This window comes from Gopherus flavomarginatus, chromosome 3, assembly GCF_025201925.1.
Source record: "Gopherus flavomarginatus isolate rGopFla2 chromosome 3, rGopFla2.mat.asm, whole genome shotgun sequence".
Lineage (NCBI taxonomy): Eukaryota > Metazoa > Chordata > Testudines > Testudinidae > Gopherus > Gopherus flavomarginatus.
In genome coordinates, this window is record NC_066619.1 from 28,208,373 (window position 1) to 28,224,447 (window position 16,075).

Genomic DNA, 16,075 nt, shown 5'->3' on the forward strand with positions numbered 1-16,075 from the left:
ACACGATCCATTGTCTACAGCCAAGCTCTAAGATACAACCACATTTGCTCCAACCCCTCACACAGAGACAAACACCTACAAGATCTCCATCAAGCATTCTTACAACTACAATACTCGTCTGCTGAAGTGAAGAAACAGATTGACAGAGCCAGAAGTGTATCCAGAAGTCACCTACTACAGGACAGGCCCAACAAAGAAATTAACAGAATGCCACTAGCCGTCACCTTCAGCCCCCAACTAAAACCTCTCCAGCGCATCATCAAGGATCTACAACCTGTCCTGAAGGATGATCCCTCACTTCACAGATCTTGGGAGACAGACCAGTCCTCGCTTACAGACAGCCCCCACCCCAATCTGAAGCAAATACTCACCAGCAACCACACACCACAAAACAAAAATACTAACCCAGGAACTTATCCTTGCAACAAAGCCCATTGCCAAATTTGTCCACATATCTATTCAGGGGACACCACATAGGACCTAATCACATCAGCCACACTATCAGAGGCTCGTTCACCTGCACATCTACCAATGTGATATATGCCATCATGTGCCAGCAATGCCTTTCTGCCATGGCCAAACTGGATAGTCTCTACGCAAAAGAATAAATAGACATTGGTCTTTGTTGGGCCTGTCCTGTAGTAGGTGACTTCTGGGTACACTTCTGGCTCTGTCAACCTGTTTCTTCACTCCAGCAGACGAGTATTGTAGTTGTAAGAATGCTTGATGGAGATCTTGTAGGTGTTTGTCTCTGTGTGAGGGGTTGGAGCAAATGCGGTTGTATCTTAGAGCTTGGCTGTTGACAATGGATCGTGTGGTATGGTTTGGATGAAAGCTGGAGGCATGTAGGTAAGCATAGCAGTCAGTAGCTTTCCGGTATAGGGTGGTGTTTATGTGACCATCGCTTATTAGCACTGTTTTTCTCTCCCGCTTATAATAGCTCACCTTAATTAATTACTCTCATTACAGTTTATATGGCAACATCCTTTTCTCATGTTCTTTGTGTATATATATCTTCCTACTGTATTTTCCACCGCATGCATCCCACGAAAGCTTATGCTCAAATAAATTTGTTAGTCTCTAAGGTGCCACAAGTACTCCTCATTCTTTTGCTGATACAGACTAACACGGCTGCTACTCTGAAACCTCTCCCATAGGGCATATCATTTCCAGAACTGCAGATGGGCAACACCTACTCATCTACATGAAAACTGAGTTTAAGGGCCTGAAGATACTTTATCAATTAAATAAACGGTATTCTTTTCATGCCTTACAGCTCAATATACATGATGGAAGCTATTATGATAGTTGAACAAGAAATCACTAGCATTAGTTCATGAAATTTTAACCTGTTTGAGCAAAACATTTTGACTCTTACTGTAAATGGCAAGTCAACAATATCACCTTAAGGTGAAGGACTCTATTATTTTATCTTTGCGAATCTGAAAAAGTTATGCCAACTTCTTGGAATTCAGTCAGCTCATGTTCACACTTCCTTGAATTCTTGAACTATGCAGCATATTAACTGAACAAGTACACGGACCAAGGACACGAGTCCAGGATTACGTCAGGATATCTGAATACCCACTCCATATTTTCAGCACTGTTTCTATGCTGTAAAGAAGTATAACCCATGCACAGAACAGTGCAAACTCTTTTAGTAGTTTTGTTTGAAAATATTATGTAAATTACACTAGACATAAGTTTTCCCACTGCCAATCTGCAACAGCATTTTATTAATATATCATAATAAATCATTACATATATCAAACACTCACAGACATGCCAACTATGGTCTGAAATCTCAGAAATACATTTCTGGTAAGATAAGAACTCAATACAACGGTCATAAGAGCAAAGGTTTCAGAACAGAAAATTATTCACAGCAATATTATCCACTGTGCTTTACTAAATGTAGGCCTCGAAGCCCAATGTCAATGCACACACTCAATAGTGTGTGTACAGGGTCATAGGAGAGGGAAGAGAAATAAAACTGGCATTTCTATTTTGGTAGGTTCTAACACAGCCCCTATCACAAGTATCCAAGTGCCTAGTTTAGTAGATGCCATGTAGAGCCTGCCACTGGATGATCAAGGTGTTAAAGGAGTACACAAGGAAGACAAGACAATAACAGAGAAGAAAACAATTCTTGGCATCAGTCTTCACTGCATAAGATGTGAGGGAGATTCCTACACCTGAGCCATTCTGGCAATTATAGGCCAGTAATTTCAGTACCAGGCAAAGAGTAAAAAAGAGAATTATCAGACACACAGATTAACACGATATATTGGAGAAGACTCAACATGGATTTTGTAAAGGGTAATCATGCTTCACCAATCTATCAAAATTCAGAAAGCCTTTGACAAGGTGAACACCAAAGGCTCTTGAGCAAAGTGAACAGTCATGGGATAAGAGGGAAGGTCCTCTTATGGATCAGGAACTAGTTAAAAGATAGGAACCAAAGAGTAGGAATAAACGGTCAGTTTTTTACAATGGAAAGAGGTAAATACATGGTCCCCAAAGGATCTGCACTGGGACCTGTGCTGTTCAACATAATCATAAATGATCTGAAAAAAATGGGTGATGAAATTCAATGTTGATAAGTGCAAAGTAATTCACATAGTAAAAAATAATCCCAGCTATCCAGACAAAATGACGGAATCTAAATTAGCTGTTACTGTTCAGGAAAGATCTTAGAGTCATTGTGGATAGTTCTCTGAAAATATCTGCTCTATATGCAGCAGCAGACAAAAAAAAAAGCCAACAGAATGTTAGGAACTATTAGGAAAGAACATAAGAATGGCCCTACTGGGTCAGACCAAAAGTCCATCTAGCCCAAAATCCTGTCTTCCGACAACAGCCAGTGCCAGGTGCTCCACAGGGAATGAACAGAACAGGTAATCATCAAGTGATCCATCCTCTGTCGCTCATTCCCATCTACTGGGAAATGGAGGCTAGGGACAACATTCCTGTCCATTCTGGCTAATAGACCTATCCTCGATGAATTTATCTAGTTCTTTTTTGAACCCTGTTATGATCTTGGCCTTCACAACATCCTCTGGCAAGGAGTTTCACAGGTTGACTGTGCACTGTGTGAAAAAATACTTCCTTTTGTTTTAAACTGGCTGCCTATTAATTTCATTTGGTGACCCTCAGTTCTTGTCTTCTCTTTGTTATGAGAAGTAGTAAACACCACTTCCTTATCTACTTTCTCTACACCAGTCACGATTTTATGGATCTCAATCGTATCGTCGCTTAGCCATCTCTTTCCATGCTGAAAAGTCCCAGTCTAATCTCTCCCCACACAGAAGCCTTTCCATATCCCAATCATTTTTGTTGCCTTTTTCTGAACCTTTTCCAGTTCCAATATATCTTGTTTTTAAGAGACGGGGCGACCAAATCTGCACACAGTATTCAAAATGTGGGCGTACCATGGATTTATATAGAGGCAACATGATATTTTCTGTCCTATTATCTATCCCTTTCTTAATTATTCCCAGCATTCTGTTTACTTTTTTGACTGCCACTGCACATTAAGTGGATGTTTTCAGAGAACTATCCAGAATGACTCCAAGATCTCTTCCTCTTTTAAACCCCATCATTTTATATGTATAGTTGGAATTATTCTTTCCCATGTGCATTACTTTGCATTTATCAACATTAAATTTAATCTCCCATTTTGTGCCTAGTCATCTAGTTTTGAGAGCGCCTTTTGTAGCTCTTATCAGTCTGCCTGGGTCTTAACCATCTTTAGTAATTTTTTATCATCTGCAAATTTTGTCATTTGTTTATCCCCTTTTCAAGATCATTTATTAATATGTTGCATAGGACTGGTCCCAGAACAGAGCCCTGGGGGACCCCACTATTTACTTCTCTCCATTCTGAAAACTGACCATATATACCTACCCTTTGTTTCCTTCTTTTAACTAGTTACCAATCCATGAGAGCACCTTCCTTCTTATCCCGTGGCAGCTTACTTTGCGTAAGAGTCTTTGGTGAGGGACCTTGTCAAAGGCTTTCTGAAAATCAAAGTACACTATATCCACTGGATCCCTTTGGTCCACATGCTTGTTTACCCACTCAAAGAATTCTAGTAGATTGGTGAGGCATGATTTCCCCTTACTAGAATGATATTAACTCTTCCTCAAAAAATTATGTTCATCTATATGTCTGACAATATTGTTCTTTATTATAGTTTCAATCAGTTTGACCGGTACTGAAGTCAAGCTTAGAGGCCTGTAATTGCTGGGATCACCTTTGGAGCCTTTTTAAAAAATTTTCATCACATTAGCTATCCTCCAGTCATCTGGTACAGAAGCTGATTTAAATGATAAGTTACAGACTACAGTTAGTAGTTCTGCAGTTTCATATCTGAGTTTCTTCAGAACTCTTGGGTGAATACCATCTGGTCCTGGTGACTTATTGCAGTTTAATTTATCAATTTGTTCCAAAACCTCCCTTAATGATACCTCAATCTGGGACAGTTCCTCAGATCTGTCACCTAAAAAGAATGGCTCAGGTTTGGGTATCGCCCTCACATCCTCAGCCATGAAGACCGATGCAAAGAATTCATTTAGTTTCTCCACAATGGCCTTATCGTCCTTGAGTGCTCCCTTAGCACCGTGATCATCCAGTGGCCCCACTGGTTGTTTAGCAGGCTTCCTGCTTCTGATTTACTTAAAAAAAATTTGCTATTAATTTTGAGTCTTTGGCTAACTGTTCCTCAAATTCTTTTTTGGTCTTTCTAATTGTATTTTTACACTTCATTTGCCAGTGTTTATGCTCCTTTCTATTTTCCTCACTAGGATTTAACTTCCACTTTTTAAAGGATGCCTTTTTGCCTCTCACTGCTTCTTTTACTTTGTTGTTTAGCCACGGCAGCTCTTTTCTAACTATGTTTTTTAATTTAGGGTATACATTTAAGATGAGCCTCTATTATGATGTCTTTAAAAAATTTCCACACAGCTTGCAGAGATTTCACTTTTGGCAATGTACCCTTTAATTTCTGTTTAACTAACCACCTCATTTTTGTGTAGTTCCCCTGTCTGAAATTAAACGCTACAGTGTTGGGCCGCTGTGGTGTTTTTCCTGCCACAGTGATATTAAATGTAAATTGTATTACGGTCACTATTACTAAGCAGTCCAGCTACATTCACCTCTTGGAACAGATCCTGCCTCCCCAAACATCCAGGCGTGGCCCGGCCCAAGGCCCCTATCCAATGCCCCCTGCTTCGCTTTCCCTGACGCCCTCCCCTGGGACCCGTGCCCCTGACTGCCTCCTGCCACCCCATCCAACCCCCTCTCTCCTTCCTGACTGCCCCCCTGGGACTCCTACCCCCATTCAACCCCCTTGTTCCCAGCCCTCTGACCACCTCAACCCCTATCCACACCACCGCCCCCTGACCACCACCCCTAACTCCCCTGTCCTCTATCCAACCCCCCTCCACTTCCTGCCCCCTTACCACGCTGCCTGGAGCACCGATGGCTGGCGGCACTACAGCCGCACCGCCCAGAGAACCAGGATAGGCAGTCATGCCACCTGGCTGGAGCCAGCCATGACACCACACAGCACAAAGCACCGGGTTAGGCCACGCCGTAGCTCTGCAGCTGTGCTGCCTGGCAGGAGCGCTTAGCCCCACCGCCTGGAGCATTGCACCAGCAGTGCAGTGAGCTGAGGCTGTGGGGATGGGATGGGGGCTAGCCTCCCAGGCCAGGAGCTCAGGGGCTGGGCAGGAGGGTCCCTCAGGCCAGATGTGGCCCACGGGCTGTAGTTTGCCCACCTCTGACTTAGGACTAAATCAAGAATTGTCTGTCCTCTGGTTGTTTCCAGGACCAGCTGCTCCAAGAAGCAGTTATTTAAGGTGTCAAGAAACTTCATCTCTGCATCCCGTCCTGAGGTGACATGTATCCAGTCAATATGGGGATAATTTAAATCCCCCATCATTATTATTGAGTTTTTTATCTTAATAGCCTCTCTAACTCCCTGAGCATTTCACAGTCACTATCACTATCCTAGTCAGGTGGTCAGTAATATATCCCTACCGCTATATTCCTATTATTAGAGCACGGAATTTCTATCCATAGAGATTCTATGGTACAGTTTGATTCATTTATAATTTTTACTGCATTTGATTCTACACTTTCTTTCACATATAATGCCAATCCCCCACCAGCACGACTTGTTCTGTCCTTCCGATATATTTTGTACCATTTTATAATATGTATATTTTGAAAGGGAAAGACAATAAAATAGATCATATAATAGTGCCTCTATGTACATCATTAGCATGCCCACACTTTGAATACTGTGTGCAGTTCCGGTCGCCTCATTCCACAAACAATACACTACAATTGGAAAAGATACAGAGAAAGGCAACAAAGTGATTAGGAGTGCGGAACAGCTCCCATATGAGGAGAGAATAAAAATTGGAGATGTTAATCTTAGAAAAGAGATAATACAGGATATGATCAAGGTCTATAAAATCACATTGAGAAAGTGAATAGGGAATTTATCCCGTCACATAACACAAGAATCAGGGTCACCCAATGAAATTAATAGACAGCAGGTTTAAAAACAAACATAAGAAAATCCTTCATCACAGAACTCTGAGTTAATCTGTAGAACTCGTTGCCATGGGATATTGGGAAGACAAAAATTATAAGTGGGTTAAAAATATATGTATAAGGTCACAGAGAATAGGTCCATCAATGGCTGTTAGCCAAGATGGTTAGGGAAGTCACCCCAAGCTCTGAGTGTCCCTAAACCTTCAACTGCCAGAATCTGGGAGTGGATGACAGTGGATTGATCACTCAATAATTGCCCTGTTCTGTTCATTCCCAATGAAGCATGTGGCACTGGCCACTGTCAGAATACAGGATACTGGGGTAAAGGATCCATTGGTCTGACCCAGTATGGCCACTTAAATTAGCTTAGATAGAAAAAGGCTGCTTGAATATAAAAAACCTTATTTAATTAAATACTCTCAATTTTTCTTACACTGTTTATAAGCAAAAATATCAAACTATTTTGTACTTCATGGCCTTTGCTCTTCTTGCCAAAACAGAACAGCCTAGTTAGTTTTATGATGGGATAAAAGCAGTACGTTGTAGGTCCACTGACAGTTACTGTTGCAATTCCAGCTACTTATCTAATACAAAGGACAATGATCTGAAATTGGAATCATACACTAAAGAACCGACAACTTTCAATACTGTGGAGTGAAGTGTTTGCTAAAAAGGAGAACACTTTAATATCAAAAAGCAGCATGTTTTTTAAAATAAGCCTTCCGAAATGCAAACTGAAAAACTGATCAGTGATGCTCCATAATTAAACATAAGATTATTGGAGAATTTGATTTTCTATTGTGACATAGACAGTAGTGTCTCACATGGAGATGCACAATCTGTAAATTATAGTAATAAAATAATAAATCATCAAGAAATAATTTTTCTACATATATTTTTCTTCATTAACTCATCTTTCCATCTGGAGCTTGAGTCTCCTCCAGTGTCCCCAACTACCAGCAGTCATCTGGAATCATCACACTCCTTTGGTTCCCAAAGAATAACTATTTCCAAATCTCTGAACAAGACTAACATTGGCTACTGAGTAATGAAGCAGTAAACAAAGAAGTTAAGCATATCAACTAGATCTCATGACTCCCAGACTAATCTCCAACGGAAAAAGGTGCGTCTATGATGACAATTTTATGGATCAGTTCAGACTGGGGGAGGAGTTATCAGTGAAGAGAAATTAGCAGGTAAGAAATCTTTCTCCCTCATAAATCATCTGCTAGCCCAGTACTGAGGAAGTAGTGTATTACGTTGTGAGAGGTATTAATAATGACAGGAAGGAAGCCCCATGCTAAATAGAGATCGCAAACTTGGAATTGCTCCTTTCGAAAACAAAAAACAAACCCAAAACTTTGAATTTCACACAAAGACCTCCACTTAAGAAAATCCTCCTCCCAAGGGAAGCATTAGAAGAGAAAAGCAAATCCAATTTGCAACTTGTTGTGGACATGTGAAATGAAATCCACCTTGAGCCTCTAAAGACTGCTTCATCTTCAATAATACTGAGGCTCGAGTGGGCCAGGAGAAGGCTGTTGTACTTGCAGAGAGCCAGGTCTAGAGCAACTCACCCTTTCTGGTGTAAGGATCTGAGATTAACTGCCATATAGCGACACTAGTCTTCTGAGTGCTCCCATCTCAAACTTCTGGGGTGAACTGAGGGCCTATGAATACTCCCTTGTTTTTTTCTTTTGGTAATTCAAAAAAAGTTTAATTTTAGAACAATAAACACACCCATGCATAGATTTAAAAAAACCCATCCAAGTATTAAAAATTACCAAATCAAATACAAATCTCAACATGCTCTTCCGAGGACCAGCTTTATGACACAACCATGGCCTGCAACGTGGTTTGTTTCTCTTTCCTTTCCTCTCCTCCTGCCAGCAATAAAAAAATTTAATATTAGAAATTCAGGTGTTGCTCACCTTTGATGACCCTATGGCCAACTAGAGAACTGGCAGGTTTATGACAGACTTCAGAAATTAAACCTGATAACAGAGGGGATGCGATTATTATTCACAGTGTTTTAAGCAATGGTGTTTGTTTAACTCAAATGAGGATTCAGGAAGTTTCCAGTCCACATCTGTGAAGTGACCCCACATAACAGAAGACAATATCTGACATTCTGAATATTTAAATTTAAAGAACAAAACAAAAACTAATTTAAACCTTTCTGCACTTCTTTATTAATCATATGGCAGCCAGAATAACCCATCAATAAATTACTTGAAACGAAAAAATGTGTTTGACAATAATAAAACAAAATCCGCTTTTCTGTCTCCGATATAGTAATCAATGAGGCTACTCATAATAGTAAAGTTAAGCAATTGCCTAGTATTTTCAATATGGGAGTCTTAGTTCTGATGAAGGCTAAGCTCACATTTCTGGAAACATGGTATGTATTTCTATATCTAACTTGCTCACAGGCAAAACTAGCAGAATTAATATTTATGGTTTGTAGTGCAGTGGGGGCCTCACTGTGCAGGGTGCTGTACAAAGGGAGAGTAAGAAAGAACATGCTCCAAATCATTGAAAACATTCTATGTTTAAATTATACATGACAAATTCCTGTTTTTTCTTTCACTCTATTCTTTTAAATTAACAGCAGAATGGATAAAAACTGATTTTTTAAAAAAATCTATTTTTGTATTTAAATACTTTTTAAAAAAAATCAACGATTTGAAATTAAATTTGAAATTAGGACAACTTTTAAAGCCTAAATTTAGTATAATCTATTAAAATAATCTGAATTAAAAAGTAATATTCAAGCAGTACATGTTTTCTACTGCCATTTTTAAGTCAGACCACTAACCTGGTGGAAGTCACTCGCTGTGCATCTGGAATCAGAATTTGCTGAAGTGCAAGAACAGCTTTTGACCACAGAAGCCTCCTATGCATATGCAGAGAGAATATTTTCTTCATTTTCATTTATGCAACTATTTCAGTTCAGTGATTTACTGAGAAAATGATTAGCAGTTGAAAAAGAAGCAGGACGTACCATGGATTTATATAGAGGCAACATGATATTTTCATCTCATTATCTATCCCTTCCTTAATGATTCCCAACATTATGTTTGCTTTTTTGACTATCCATTTCCCATCTACAGATGAGAACCAGTTCAGAGAGGATGAGAGCTACTAGTTCTAAAATCGTCAAGAACACGGTGATTATAAATAATACTTCCTCTGTTTAATAAATCAATTTTAAATTAAAAACATGTTTTAATAAACTTGAGACAAAAATACATATCTAACACAGTGTTATTTAAATTTTAAAATGCTGATTTTGCACATTTTTAATTGAATTTCAATTTTCATTAAATAATCATTTATATCAAGATTTCCTGCTTGCCAATTTAATTCATGATTAAGAATAGAGATTTAAATCAGTCCACCCAGAATAGTAAATCTCATTCCTTGGCCAGCCCCATCTTCCCTCCTCCCTCATACACACACAGTGAGTGACAGTCACTTTGCAATGCTGTGGGAGAAAAAAAGTCCACAGTGGTTGATGACAATAGTGTATGGTGAGTTATCTGTGCCTAGTTACATCGTCCATAATTACCTGAACAGAATGGTTGTCTAGTTAGATTAATGTACTGAGGTTGAAGAAACTGACACACTGTAGGCAGGTGTCAAGAGCTGAAATACTACATGGTAAGTAACGTTTTAAGACACAGGAAATACTAACACAACAGTAATTCATCAGAAAATATGGATCTGTAGTTTCAGGAATATCTTGTTCCCCAGATTACTAAGAAATCAATTTAATTCTCGTAAAGTACTGTCATTCCTTAAAAATGTCTTAGACATTCACAGCTAAATGGATACTGCATAACCACTACCCACTATTCTGTGTATTATTTATTTAATATAAAACCCCTAAATGGGTGTTTAGTCTATTTGTACAATATTCATACACAATTATTTGATTCTTTTAAGATACCCTGAACTCAATCCAGACATTACACAGTTATTTTAAACAAAGTATTTATTATAAGTAAAGCTATGATTTAGTCATGGCATTTTTAGTAAAAGTCACGGACAGGTCACGGGCAGTAAACAAAAAGTCACAGCCCACGACCTGTCTATGACTTGTACTATATAAATACCCCTAACTAAAACTTAGGTGCTCTGGGGCGGGGGACATCCTGCGGACACCGCTGCTGCTTGGGGGGGGGGGGGGCGTTCCAGCGTAGTACCACTGCTGCATAGTCCAGGGTGGGGAGGGGCATCTGAGGCCCTGCCGCTGTTCCTGGACCATTGCTCTGGGGCAGCACCTGGCCCCAGCTGCCTGGGGCCACCCAGTCAGTCACACCAGCCACTGCAGAAGTCCCGGAAAGTCATGGAATCCATGACTTCCGTGAAAGACTCACAGCCCTAATTATAAGCCATCTCTATAGAGATTTTTTTCTTCATTGCGTATTTCACAGAATTCAGACAGAGACATAGTGACACTCCACTCACAAGGCCAAGGATGCTCTTATCTCACTTTTCTAAGTTCAGACATACGTAACACAATTAGTTTGAATTTCACAGTGTGACACTTAAACAAGATGCAATTGACTTTGTGTATGAAATGTTCATGTTCAGCAAAAAATGTTCTTAATAGCTCACAGGAAAGCAAGAGTCATAAAACCTACTTAACGTTTAAAACCCAGTAACACTGAAATAACAGGCTTTCAAGGTTACTAAAGTAAAGTCAGTCAGTAAAGAGTGTTATTTCAGTTCTATAACCTTACATATTGAAGATCTTCCCCTAGGATCCTTGCATCCTTACACATGCAAGATTTATTTCAATTATTACATGAATACATAAGACTGCTGATAGTATGATATACAGCATGTGGTGGCAATATAACACATATCAGCAAACCAGGTTATCAAACCTTCTCAGTAGATTCACCATATAATATACATTTAGAGAACAATAGAGACAAACATAAATTGTTTTACTTGCAAACATTTGCTCTTTGCACTTCTGGTATGGATGTGGATTTCCCATCCATCAACATTTCTCCCTGTACCTGACACAGGACATTAAATATACTTTATTTTCAAGTAACTCAGATTTATTTTTTATAGTAAGCAACCAACAAGAGAAAAAAAACATTTTACCTTTGGGGCTTCCAAAAAAAGTAAGAATGTATTAAAAAAAATCACTAGAAGATTTTCCATACCCAGTATTTTGGACTGCAAACTCAACTTCAAAGAAAATTAATTAGCATTGCCAGTAATTGGAACATGTTTACAGCAAGCCTGGAAACCACTATAAATGGTTTTCAAATGGAATAATCAAAGATCCTATGTGCCACTTATTGAAAAGATGAAAGTGTCTAACCAGCCTTGGCATGCTGTTCTGCAAATATGCTACAGCTGATCTTATATAAATATTGTAAGTAACTCCACCCCTGCCACACACACAGAGTCATGCACCCTCGTCCCAATCTTGCAAATATAAGCGTGCGAGTAACTTTGCTCAGATTAATAAATACACGCTTACAAGCCTTTGCATTGTAGACCAGGGCCAATTTTGCGTACTTCTAGGATGGAAGGCTCATACCTAAATTCTATCAAGGCAAGATTGGGTGCTAAAGCATTAAGAGTACAATTTAAAGCCTGTAAGGGGTAAGGAAAAAGCTGTGTGGGTTTTTTTAATATGTGAAGTTGTTGTAGAAATGCTGGTCCCAGGATATTTGAGACACAAGGTAATATCTCTTACTGGACCAACTTCAGTTGGTAAGAGACACTAGTTTACAAACAACACACTACAAACACACACCTGAGTATAAGTATGCATAAAAGGGGAAGGTGGCATTTTGTTTCATATAATCACTGAGAAACTGATCCTGCAAACACTGTGCTGAGTACCATGATTGCACTCCACTATTTTCAGGAGACCACTTGCAGCAGTAAATTTTACACTGTAAGTATTTGCAGGATAAATCTCTAATATAGCATGAAAAATTGAATAATCTCAATAAACATTAAATCAAAGGATAAGCTACAAAACCCCAAAACCTTATTTTTTGTACAAACTCAGCAGTCAAGTTTTCTATGTGGGTACTTCCACAGTGTGTGCTAACAATGAAAGAAAAAAAAAAGAAAAAAAAATTGTTGTTTCCACAGAGTTCATAGAACAAAGCAGCACACATTAACATTAATATAGTACCATGCTTAAATGGATATTTTCAACATAAAAATCACTTCTACTATTTTTTTTTTTTTGTTAATAACTGTTACAAGTAGGGTCACCAGACAGCAAGTGTGAAAAATCGGGATGGGAGTGAGGGGTGATAGGTGCCTGTAAAGACAAAGCCCCAAATATCGGGACTGTCCCTATAAAATTGGGACATCTGATCACCCTAGTTACAAGAAGCATTTTTTTATTGTAACTGGAAGAATGGGGGAGAGGGGGGAGAATCAGCTTACCTGACAGCACTTTGTATATAATATTTAGGTTCCAATAATGCAAACACTTAGTTGCGTGCATATGTATTTTGCATGGTTAGGGCCTAAATCAGTTTTCCCTGCTTGAATGGGTTCTTCATACACAAACTGAAGGGAAAAAATGGAAAAATAGGAAAATGCATTTCTAAAACCACAGGGGAACTATAGCAGACATAGTACTTCAAAAATTTTTTTTAAAGTTCAAAGCTATTTTAAAGTTGACATCGTCCCTTTATTGACTCCCATTACAACAACTTACAGTAAATCAGAACTTACTCCATCCTTTTTCTCCCCAGCTTCCACTATGTGTTTGAAGTCGTCAACAAAATAAGAATTAAAACCCTAAAATAATAGAATTTCTACTTCGCAAGTTTCCAAAGATGAACTACACAGAAAAGAAATACAGTAATACTATTAATGTGCATATAATATCAGTAATTAAATCTAGTCATGTTTTCAATCAGCAATTTTCTAATATAAGCCATTTACACTCAATATCCTTACCGGTCTGAAAACACACATACAACCCTTTCCCCAACAGTTGGTTTTATAAAACAAAGAACAAGCATAGCCCAAAGCTGTGTCAATTTTATTACATAAGGCCCCTGGTCTTAAAAATATGATATTCCTTATAACAGTGGTCCCCAACCTTTTTGTCGGGTGGGCACCAGATGAAGGACCGTGGTGGCGGTGGAGCACCCGCCGAAATGCCGCCGAATTTCTGTGACATTTCGGCGGCGATGCCTCTCGATGACGTCACTTGCCGCCGACAAGTGATGTTATCAAGAGGCGTCACCACCGAAACGCCACAGAAATTCGGCGGCATTACGGCGGGTGCTCCACCGCTGGCCAGGACGCGGGCGCATTTAGATGCCCCTGCAGGCACTGCGTTGGGGACCCCTGCCTTATAGGAACAACATGGTACTGTGAGGTAACATAACTCAAGAGAATAAAAGGAAAATTTACAAATACTATCATAGAAGTTAGTGACAGAAATTATTTAAATAATCACTGAGTCCATTCTCTTGCATAATCAAGCATATTCCCCAAAAAGTGGGCACGACAACAGAAGAACTACAAGAGCAGCCCAGTCTGGATACCATGCCTTACTGCGAGAGGCTACAAGAAGCTCCACCTATTTAGTTCATCCATTAGAAGCTTAATGTGACTTGTTGATAATTTGCAAGTACTCACATGGAGAAAAGATTTCTGATAGTAGAGAGCTCTTTACCCTAGCAGAGAGAGGGCATAACAATCCAATGGCTGGAAATGAAGCTAGACAAATCTGGCTTTACAATAAGGTGCAATTTTGTAAATAGGGAAGGTGATTAACTCTTGGACCAGCTGACCTAGTGATATAGCAGATTCCTCATCACTTAAAGACTATAAATCAAGATTGGACGTCTTTCTAAAAGATATGCTCACCCAGAAGTGATAGGCTTGATGGAGAAATTACTGGGTGAAGTTCTGTAGGCTGTGTCGTGCTGAAGGTCAGACTAGATGATCCAACAGGTCCCTTCTTGCCTTAAAAAACAAACAAACAAACAAACTGTTAACCTAGGAATAAAAGGGCCTACAGAAGGCAGCATGAAAGGAGCCAATCCAGCAAATCTTTGAACAAAGGTGTGTAGCACAGAGTCCCAAATTCGTTATAAAGCTGATGTCAAAGAGAAATGATCCTCTGATTTGACCTGTGAGACAGCATTTGGTCAAACAGATCTTCTCATGAACAGGTCCTATCATTTCACTGCAAAAAACAACAGACAATCATCTGTAATATGGATGATGTGAGAATATTGTTCTATATTGAGATCTCATGCAATATTAATAATTCATCTGCTTCAAGCAGATGAATTTATATGCCTAGGGCCTTATGTGCCAAGTATTCTCTATAGCTCTATTTTTTCCCCTGTGGCTGGGGGAAAGGGAGGACAAGTAGACACCTGATGACAGACAAAAGGTGCTGCTTCAAAACCTGCAAATAAACCCTGACTAGAAGTTTTCTTGGTGCCACTACTAAAGTCTCTCATGGACTAAAACATTAAGAGCTTCTCTCCTATGTTCTAGCTCTTGAGTGGGTCTAAAACCTCAAAGATTAAATGTCTATCTTTTTCACCACAAGCTCTGAAGCTGCTCCAAACCAGAAATAATATGAAAAGATCAGTTTGGGCGATTTCCTCTGAAAAAAGGATGCTTGTAATTCCCATCCACCTTTGAGCAGCACAGTTAGAAGAAGCCCAGATAATACTGGGCAACATAATTTTCTTCTAAATTTCATTAGACATAAGCAATACTTCTGCTCTGCTGTATTAAGAGCAATTATTATTCAAGCATTATTTTATAAGTCCATATGCAGACATTTTAAAGCCACAGGGTAAAATCTATTCTGACTTCCTGAATAGCACAAATCACAGAATTTCACCCAGTTACTACCCTTGTAGCGTGCCCAGTTACCCAAGCTTTAGCTAACGTCACCAGATAATTTGTGAAGTGTTAACAAAAATGAGTTGTGTAGATTAAAGGCATACTGAAGTTCCTCAAACAAATATTTACAATCCAGAAATTAACACGAACATTTATCATTTATGTAATACCGTAAGAACATACTACAGGTTCTAAAGGTGAATCTACACTAATATAGATGTAGATCATGCCTAGCATAGATGCAGGTTAGAATAGTTTATACCACTTCCCTAAACGAAACAAGCTATACTGGCAAAAGCACTTTTCTTGCCAGCGCAAGTGCTTCTAGGGCATTTGCCAGTAGAGAAATGCCATTTAAAAAAAACAAACAAAAGCTACAGATACATACATTCCCCTAACCAATATTACTGTACTAGCACAAGTTTCTAGTGTAGACCTGCCCTAATACCGAACACACAATGTAGCCAAAACCCTCCTTTAGTTATCTAAAGAGTGGCACCTTCGGACTCCCTATAGCTGGGAATGAAGCTCTGCATCATTTAGTGCTGATAAAGTATTAGCACCTGTTGTAGGGAAAACAGAATCCTGAATTTAAAGTGTGTCAGTCCTCTCTTAAAATGCAAAATGCACA

The 16,075-nt window shown here is 39.2% G+C and overlaps 1 protein-coding gene across 6 annotated transcripts in view; it reads right to left on the reverse strand.

The window, feature by feature from the left end:
* Positions 1-16,075, reverse strand: part of LIFR (LIF receptor subunit alpha) — an 88,281-nt gene that overhangs the window by 65,676 nt on the left and 6,530 nt on the right. For 4 of the 6 annotated variants that reach the window (XM_050946879.1, XM_050946883.1, XM_050946878.1 and 1 more), the window contains exon 2: positions 14,446-14,544. The exons of the other annotated variants lie outside the window; for them this stretch is intronic. The gene's annotated coding sequence lies outside the window, so the exon portion shown is untranslated. The remainder of the gene's footprint in view (positions 1-14,445; positions 14,545-16,075) is intronic. 6 annotated transcript variants of the gene reach the window in all.